Genomic DNA, 10,591 nt, shown 5'->3' on the forward strand with positions numbered 1-10,591 from the left:
TTAAGAAACCACTGAGCTGGTGCGAGATGGGTCAGAAAACATACCTCAATCCAGGGATGAGAAATTGTGTTGTACTCTGTTGTCCCATTATGCCAACTGTTACACCGAGAAGATGGAACGGCTGAAAAAAAACTAGCAGTCGTTTAGTCTTCAATTATATATTTTTTTGCAAGACGTTGTGATATGTTACGTCATCCAATTTGTATGCATTTGTACAAACAGGTAAGACATATGATACTATAGAGTAAATGCTATAATTTGTATGATATTGTACGACTGTCACGATCGTCATATAAATAATTGGACCAAGGTGCGTAGAGTTCCACATTTTAATAATAATTAAACTTCTCAAAACAACAAAGATATAACGATGTGAAATACGTAGCGCACATAAGCACACATACAAAACAATATCCCACATCGCAGGTGGGAAAAGGAACACACTAAGTATGATCCCCAATAAGAGGCAACGATTATCAGCTGCCTCCAATTGGGAACCATACACATATACCAACATAGAAATATACTATCTAGAAACCCCCCTAGTCACGCTCTGACCTATTACACCATAGAGAACCCCGAGGGCTCTCTATGGTCAGGGCGTGACAGTACCCCCCCCAAAGGTGCGGACTCCGACCGCGAAACTTGAAACTAGATGGGGAGGGTTAGGGTGGGCAACTAGCATCGGTGGCGCCTCCGGTGCGGGACATAGCACCCGCTCAGACCGCAGATCTGGCCATGGAGCCAGACTGGACTTCGTGCCTGGACTGAGCACCGGCACAGAGTAAGGGAAGACCCCCCTGAAATGGACAAAAATGAATGGGATCTTATTGGCACCGTACGAAACATATACACGATGTACAATACCACTCATATGGACGCCGTTTCATTCAAAACATTTAGCAAATGTCATATGGCAAATGCCAAGTGTCACACAGCAAAAATCCAGTAGATGGCGAGCGCGCTCCACCGTAAATGTTCTTATTGCAAATGTAACACAAGTCAAGACCCAAGAGTAAAATTTTGAAAATATGCATTTTTTTTCAAAAACTTATCACCCCCTTAAAAAAGTGCTTTTTGGACTGTTTTTCGAAATTCTTTTGATTTTTTTGTCAATTATACATGTATAAGAACTGTATGAACATACTTTTGTCATATTTTATTGTCATAATTTTTTTTTTTACTTGTCCATTTGCAATATGATTTCATAGGAAGTCAAAAGTCGAAGTCAAAAGTCACTTTTTTTTCTTTTTTGTTGCCAAATGCCATAAGAAATGTCCAAATGCAATATGAAAGTATTGAATGTGCCAAATCAGGATGTTTTGTCCATTTGTACGATCATAGGAAGTCGGTTTCATATGGCCGGGCAGTGCTAGTGGTTCCTCTCCATCGCTCGATGGTGAAATGAGAGAAGTGGGACTCTGTTGTTTTTTTTAAATATCCAAAAGGACTAGGGCACGGATTGTATGGGCACGGATGGGGGGTGCTCCCTACCCAACCGTGGACCCCTTGCACCCCCCTAAAACCATTCTAAAAATGTTATCCTGGTAACCTGTTCCAATCACCAGGCGCACGGCTGTTCATTTGCAATATGTTTCAATGGGCATTTACCATCACGAATTTGACATGCTCAAAAAAACTGCAGGAATTCGATATTGACTGGCCCGATGAACTCGGGATGAATGGGCAGTGATTCTGGTTCCTCTCCATTGCTCGTTGGTGCTGATTTCAGAATGGTGGTGATGGTCTATCACTGTTTAAACATATTGCAAATGGACAAAAGTCAGCCAGAAAGTCACCATCCATCAGTCAATGACATATCATTCTGACACCAAACTGATACAAACTGACACCAGACCCACTTTTTCCAACTCGATTATAAGCCAACTAGGCCCATAATTCACAGCGCTTTCTGTTTAAAGCATAATAAAAACATAAAACACGTAGTTACGTTCTAGCTGTGGGTCCAGTTCTGACATTATGTGTAGGCCTAGGTGAGGCAACCCCGAATCCCAAGTTTCGGCTCGATCGGTCATTTGGAGCCCGAGCAACGACCTTAATTGGTGCTGAAAATCCACTTTTTCCGGGCGTTGCTACGGGGTCCTTGAATGAGCTATCGGACAGAAACATTGGGGTCCGTCTCTATGGGCTGAGGCGGTTTCAATGCACCTAGTCTTGCGACTCTGGGACATTTCTAAACGTCATCATTTTCGTAATGGACAAAATGAATTGAAGTTATTGCAAATGTACGAGGCTGTTTCTCGGTCTGAGAACCTTCTAGAGTCACATAACTCACCATGCACTATCAAAGGTAGGTTTCTAAAGTTTCAGAGCTCTAGGTCTGACGGTTCTTTGACAGTTCGAACAAAGGTAACTGTTGCAGGCTCTGTGTGTCTCTAAGCCCCACACTGTGTCACTCCATCCTTGCTGTGTGCGTGTGAGCTTTTCTTGGAAATCTGATGGAATAAATGACTGATTTACAGTTCAGGAGGGTTGCCTAGTCACACATATGACGTTTTGGAAAGATGTGACTTTTTTAACCCTTCAAAACAGCCACTGTGACCCCAATTTAAGGCACTTCCGGTTGGCACAGGAAGCTTAAAGTAAACACATATCCCCATTTGGGTAGGATTTTACCGAATCCTGAGTTTAAAGTCTTTACGTTAAGAATTAACTGATCTACACAGGGTTGAATGCAGTGAGTTTCACAAACTGCAGGTTTGGTACATCAAAACATCTTTAGGGTGAATTTAACCTTTTCCGGTTGCTCCAGGAAGCTTAGAGTCAACACAGGTAGACCTCACAGTGGCCTGATGAATTGTCATCGAAAACAGGTTCATAAGGCATTCATAACCCACATTGGCTTCAGGTTGAATTTAGGGGAGCAGGCAATGTATTCCTATTGGGAGAGAAGTCATTGTAATCTGTGAGATGAAAAAACCCTGTTTTTACTGTTAAGGGTTAATGCCACACGGTCAAGGTTAGGCTTGCACAGATCGGGAGGACCTTAGGAACATTCCTGTGGTTGAATTGTCCTTCTAACCCTAACGGTTCTGCCGCCTTCCCCCAAAAGCTCATGAAATTTAAGGCCAGGCTTCATTTTGGGCCTACTTTTTTCACAGTTGCTGCGCTCAGAGCGAGCTACGGTCAAGCGGGGTGTCTCGTTGAACTCGGCACGGCCTAGAGACTATGGTGATGCCATTTTTAGTGTTGATTTTAGTCGGTCATTTTAGTGATGGTTCATCACTGTATAAACATATTGCAAATGTACAAAGTCACCCAGCAAGTCAGCATCCATCAGTCAATTAGATATCATTCTGACACCAAACTGATACCATCTGACACCAAACCCACTTTTTCTAACTTGTTTAGAAGCCAACTATCCCATATTTCAGAGCAGGCCCATAATTCACAGCGCCTTTAGATTAAACCATAATAAAAACGTAAAACACATAGTTACGTTCTAGCTGCGGGTCCAGCTCTGACATTATGTGTAGCCCGATTTGAGGCGACCCCGAATCCCGAGTTACGGCTTGATAGGTCATTCGGTGCCCGAGCAACAACCTTAATTGGTGCAGAAAATCCACTTTTTCAATGACTTCCCGGAAGTTCTGGCCCCGGTGCACGGCCCGCCGCCGTCCGCAAATTTTACAAACATTCTCGGACGTCTAGTAAGGGACCATACATTTGCAATATGGAGTTTCTCATCAATCATACAGCAAATGCCAAAATGTGCCCTTCATATGTGTAGGGGAGTAGACAGAGTGAGGTTTTCACGATGTAAACCTTTGTTTCAGTCTGTTAGTCTCTCCCTGCTAATGGACCCCTATCTGTGGGACTCTTCCTCCACTGGTCTCATCCAGCTAGCAGCAGACTGCTCCTTAATATGAGCCTCTGACAAAATGTATCAACCATATGGTCACACAGCAGGACTCTGGGTGATTTCACCCCCTTTGCTGTCATCACTCGGAATGAGAATGGAGCCTTGCTATGAGGAGAAGAAAGTTCACATTATTGTCCAATAACACACCACTTAATGACTTAACACCATGCCCCTCACACCACTCTAATAACAGCTAAAGTACTACTGTACAGTAACTTCAACTTATACACTGAGTGGACAAAACATTAGGAGCTCTTTCCATGACATAGACTTACCAGGTGAATCCAGGTGAAAGCAATGATCCCTTATTGATTTCACTTGTTTAATCCACTTCAATCAATTTTGATGAAGGGGAAGAGACAGGTTAAATAACGATTTTTAAGCCTTGAGATAAATGAGACATGAATTGTGTGTGTGCCATTCAAAGACAAAATATTTAAGTGAACGGGGTATGGTAGTAGGTGCCAGGCGCACCGGTTTGAACACTGCTGTGTTTTTCACGCTCAACAGTTTCCCATGTGTATCGGGAATGGTCCATCACCCAAAGGACATCCAGCCAACTTGACACAACTGTGAGAAGCAGTGGAGTCAACATGGGCCAGCATCCCTGTGGAAAGCTTTCAACACCTTGTAGAGTACATGCCCCAATGAATTGAGGGTGTTCTTAGGAAAAAAGTGGGTGCAACTCAATAGGAAGGTTTTCCTAATGTTTTGTACACTCAGTGTACATTTATAAATATTAGTTACTTCATAAGAATAGGCTGCAAATACTTTATTGGAAGGGCTTTTTCCCCAGGCCTTTTCAGTGTGTAGCCTACAATAGCACATCATCATATCTTATGAAGATGAATATTCAAACAGTACCTGTAATGTTGGACTCAGGGGTAATTTCCCCCTTTGATGGTTCAGGACAAGTAGCCTGATAATGTGTTGTGTAATCAGAGATGCTACTGTCTCCTCAGTGCTCAGGGCAGCCTCAGCAGTGAAGGGTCATCTCCATAGCCATGGCTCTCTGTTATGGGTCCGCTGGGGTCTGCTGGCCGATGGTTGAAGCAGGTGGCCATGGTAAAACACAGAGCTAATAGCTTGACATGGTGAGAGCAGCACCTGGGTAGGTGTTACTGGGACTCTGGACAAATAACACTTTACAGCAGAACCCCAATGTCATCTGCCTCATTTAAACACTCAATCTTCATTTGCACCCTTTGATAATATTGCCTGTTCTCCTGAGTGCACATTTGATGTGGTTCCAGATGTTCATATTCCAGCCATGCCAGCGTGATGGGAGCTAAAGAAAGCTGTCACTGTCCCAGGCAGGTTACGTCCCAAATGGCATCTTAATCTGATCATGATCAATAGGGCTCTGGTCAAAAGTAATGCACTTTATAGGGAATAGGGTGCCATTTGGGACTCACACGCCTGGCTGCTCTGTCCTGTCCTGCTCTGTCCTGTCCTGTCCTGTCCTGTGTGATGACCTTGATCTTGCAAAAGCAGCACCTGCCCAGGTCCTCTCAGGACCCAGCCACTCACAGCCAGAGGAGAGAGAGAGAGAAAAAACAGATCCCTAATGGCAGGTCAGAACCACAGTGGCCTGGCTAACACTGCTAATGAAGGCTACCGCATGGCCAGGCAGTGTCCTCTTCCCTTCACACGGCTGTCTGCCGGCCACCGCCACCAGGTATTTATCATCGGCCGCCAATCGAAGCGTGATTAAAATGTGGTGGGGCCCCGGGATAGGAATGATGGCTGGCCGTCCTACCCCGATCCCCCGGAGTCCCAGACTACATTCCAAATGGCAACCTATTCCCTTTTTAGTTCACTACTTTTGACCAGGGCCTTTTCCCAATTTAGTGCACTACTTTGACCAGAGCCCTATGGGCCATTATGCTTGGCAGGATCAATATGACCAGGCAGGGCCAGCCAGGGAGAAGTCCATCCATCATGTCAGCCACCCACACACTCATGATGTCCCTTTTGGAGCTGGCCCTGACTGTGAACCTGGCCTGACCCACCACATGCAATTACACTCAGTCTCTCTTGGACTCCACCTCCTCCACTCACATTACATTTTTATTTTAAAGACAACAGAGGTCGCTGTTGTTGTTGTGAGTTGTTGATTGTCCATCTGGTAAATAAAGTAAATGTAACTGATTAAGGTGAATTGTCTTGTCTGATGAGAGGGAACTATAATCCTGGCATCACTATAAGCATTGCATTCTCAAGCATGCTTGAGAATTGGTGGTTCTGTCTTAATCTAGTTCTGCTCTGCCTCATTAAGCACAGCTCATACCATATCTATGTTGACTGACTTTGATCTATAAAGTAACATGAAATAGCATACATTTACAAGGATGATAGAGGTTGGAGTTTCTCTTAACTTCCTGTAGTGCATTGTGAGAATCAGTGGTGTTCTGGTTTAAATTCATGACTGATTTGATCAAATAAGGTGTATCTGCAAGACTTTATCAGATTAGATATGGACCACCACAATCCCTTTCGGAGTACACAGAGGATCAAAGGAGGACTGGTATGATTGTGAAACATGATTGGTTAATAAGCCCCCACACACTCACACCCATTTATGTCAACAGCACCTCTGATCTCATCTAGATTGCTACCTGAGATTGGAAATGATTTTGTTAAAAAAGGATGGACATTCATGTCCGAATCCAATTTCGACACGACACAACCTTGACGAATGCAAGCTAATTTAATTGACAGGGTGTTCTTTTTTTATCCCTTCAAAAACATCCCTTTTCCAGGTCGGCAGTAAAACACAAGAAAATGCTATACCTCCTGTGTACTATCTGCTTATTATTTACAAAAGATTAGTCAATTTCTATGGTGAAACACTCCTGGAAACACTCCTTCATTTTGGCCGGCACATTAGGGGCTCTGAAAAATAGCCTTCCCGTGCCTTTTTTCCTGTGATAAGGAAAGGCCAGCATTTGGATGGTGACAGAGAGAGTCTGATTGTCTCTCCTCCCTGGGCACTTTCCTCAGACGCACAGTGACATTTGCAGATAAGACTTTAAGTGATTGATTGATCTGCAGAAAAATTTGCAGAATGTGATTTCTGAGAGAATTAATCAGGGAGTTAACTACATGGAGCAGACAACAAGCAAGGTTTGGCTCTTGATGCTGAGGAGGTGGCTGTTGACTCCTCCTGGGGGTTACACTGCATCTTTTGAATATGTTAATTGAAAGAGTTTAATTTGATAACTGGCAGAAATATTTTTTAGTTTAAACAATCAAAGAGCATAGCTAAATCTACTATGTATTAAAATCCTATGAGCAACCATTGCAACTCTGGCCTAATTTGAATCCCAGTTGTTTATATTCATGTTCCTTTTATAGCAAACAACAAACAAAAGATTTCCAACGATGATAAAAAATATATTACACCATGAAAGGGGATACTGTTTTGTTGTCTCTCAAATAGATTTTTTGATATGGGGGCCTCATATCAAAGCCATGTAATGTACTGTAAGTCATAGAGCTTAATTAGACTCTGTATTGAACGGCGTTCCAAATGCCTTCTATATCACTTCTCAATACTGTTACTCTGTCAAAGTCAATCATAGATGCCTGCAGACAGAGAAGAGGGGAGAGGATAGAAGAGGTGAGGATGAAGGGAAAGGAGATGCACACAGAGTAACTCCAAGTTTGTCTCTGTGAATAAGGGAATTAACTCTGGACACAAATATGTTGGGGGAAGAAGAATTACCCATCCCATTCTATGGAGCCCGTCATCTCACAATCCTCTTTCTTTCTGCATACAAGAGCAATTAATTTGAATAATTCTCTTTAAACCTGTATCATCCACTTGTTCTCCCTTTGAGGAGCAATCACCCCTTGTCTGCTTGTAATTTATGACCACAGTCAAATCCACCATGGTTCTATGGGGGTGCTTAGGAAGACCTACTTTGTGTTATTGTGAAGTGTTATGGTAAATGGGGAAAAGTACACTTTTAATTGGAACAGACAGGTAGTTTCCGTGGTGGATCTCCATCCCAGTGCCTTTCTTCAGACACTGAAAAGAAGATTGATTATTGTGCATTGCTCACTTGTGCATCTTCGATAAATCATATCCCAAATATGCAAATAGTTTATCATTCTGAACAGTTGTAGAAGACTGTGCATAGTTCCATGGTTCCAGTGGCACCTAGTGGCAGTCTTGGTAGTTCACTCCTGCAAAATTATACTTCATTATTTGTTTTAAGTGTTTGTAATGTGCATTGTTTTTAACAACCTTTAGTTTTTTTGATAGTTTATCAAGTATAGAACACAGGAATCTAGTTTTTTAAATCATCATCGTTAAGTTAGCTAACATATTTGGCTACTTCTCCATTTCTCCAATACGCTAGCTAATTGTTTGGATTAAAATACCAGCCTAGCTACAGTAGATCTTCCTAGATCCTCATCTCATCTATTGGACCAAAGGCTGGACCAAAAGATTCAGAAATGGCAGCAACCTTCATTCATTACTCAGAAGGATTCTTCAGCAGTTTCACAGAATAACCCTTTTACGGACCTCAAGAAAAGCAACGTTCAATACGGGATCCTACAAAAATATTGCAGACGACGAGGCGGTACGAGACTATTTAACAAGCTAAAGTCTATTGTGTGCATTCCAAATGAGTGCAGTAAAACACACACACCGGAGGTGGATGATAAAGGACACTGTTCAGTTCTGCAGGCTGCCCCTCAAGCAACTCCAAAAGTCATTCAACTCTTTATTTTAAATGCATGATCCTTAAACAACAAGGGCTTACTGCTGAATGATGTCATCACTGATAGAGGTCTAGACTTGTTTTGCCTCACTGAGACTTGGCATCAACCCAATGAGTACACATCCCTGAACCAATGCACTCCATCTGACTACACCTACCTGGACTGTCCTCGCACATCCGGACTCAACTAACGCACTCCATCTGGCTACACCTATCTGGACTGTCCTCGCACATCCGGACTCAATTAACGCACTCCATCTGGCTACACCTATCTGGACTGTCCTCGCACATCCGGACTCAACTAACGCACTCCATCTGGCTACACCTATCTGGACTGTCCTCGCACATCCGGACTCAACTAACGCACTCCATCTGGCTACACCTATCTGGACTGTCCTCGCACATCCGGACTCAACTAACGCACTCCATCTGGCTACACCTATCTGGACTGTCCTCGCACATCCGGACTCAATTAACGCACTCCATCTGGCTACACCTATCTGGACTGTCCTCGCACATCCGGACTCAACTAACGCACTCCATCTGACTATACCTATTTGGACTGTCCTCGCACATCCGGACGGGGTGGCGGATTGGCTGGAATCTATGGGACTGACTGTATTGTGAAATCTACTCCAGTACCAGCTGTCACATTTTTTGAATGCTTGGCTTTGCATCAGCACTGGCTGTGCTGATTTTCGGCCTCCTAAGCTCAACTCTGACTTATGTCAGTGTGTGTTTGTGTGTGTGTGTGTGTCATCTGCGCAAAGACGGCGAAAATGCAATGCTTATAGTGATGCCAGGACCAACAACGCATCGGGTATAACTAACAAAAACAAGTAGATAAAGGGAAATAATAGCAGTTCAGATACTTGTCCACTGCCCAAGCCAACACCAAACAAAGGATAGCTTGTTTTTGCTTTATTTTATATATTTATTTTATTAGCAGTATTATTTGTGTATTATTATTATTTATTGTACAATGGCTTGTACAATATAACCAATTATATTGTGTTATGAAATGCTGATATTTGGCCTGTTTAGGTAAAATATATACAGTACCAGTCAAAAGTTTGGACACACCTACTCATTCAAGGGTTTTTATTTATTTTGACTATTTTCTACATTGTAGAATAAAAGTGAAGACATCAAAACTATGAAATAAATAAATAAATAAAAACCCTTGAATGAGTAGGTGTGTTCAAACTTTTGACTGGTACTGTAACTGTAACATCAAACTTTTTGGCCCTGTCAGGGGGTATCATCGGATGGAGCCACAGTGTCTCCCGACCCCTCCTGTCTCAGCCTCCAGTATTTATGCTGCAGTAGTTTATGTGTCGGGGGGCTAGGGTCAGTCTGTTATATCTGGAGTATTTCTCCTGTCTTATCCGGAGTCCTGTGTGAATTTAAGTATGCTCTCTCTAATTCTCTCTCTCGTTCTCCCTTTCTTTCTCTCTCTCTTTCTCTCTCTCTTTCAGTTTGTCTGTGATGTGTACGCCAAGGAACTTAAAACTTTTCACCTTCTCCACTACTGTCCCGTAGATGTGGATATGGGGGTGCTCCCTCTGCTGTTTCCTGAAGTCCACGATGATCTCCTTTGTTTTGTTGATGTTGAGTGTGAGGTTATTTTCCGAACACCACACTCCGAGGGCCCTCACCTCTTCCCTATAGGCCATCTCGTCGTTGTTGGTAATCAAGCCTACCACTGTAGTGTCGTCTGCAAACTTGATGCTTGAGTTGGAGGCGTGCATGGCCATGCAGTCATGGGTGAACAGGGAGTACAGGAGAGGGCTAACTAAGAACGCACCCTTGTGGGGCCCCAGTGTTGAGGATCAGCGGGGTGGAGATGTTGTTTCCTACCCTCACCACCTGGTGGCATCCAGTCAGAAAGTCCAGGACCCAGTTGCACTTGGCGAAGTCGAGACCCAGGGTCTCGAGCTTAATGACGAGTTTGGAAGGTACTATGGTGTCAAAT

This window comes from Salmo trutta, chromosome 35 (assembly GCF_901001165.1).
Source record: "Salmo trutta chromosome 35, fSalTru1.1, whole genome shotgun sequence".
In the NCBI taxonomy this organism is placed as follows: domain Eukaryota; kingdom Metazoa; phylum Chordata; class Actinopteri; order Salmoniformes; family Salmonidae; genus Salmo; species Salmo trutta.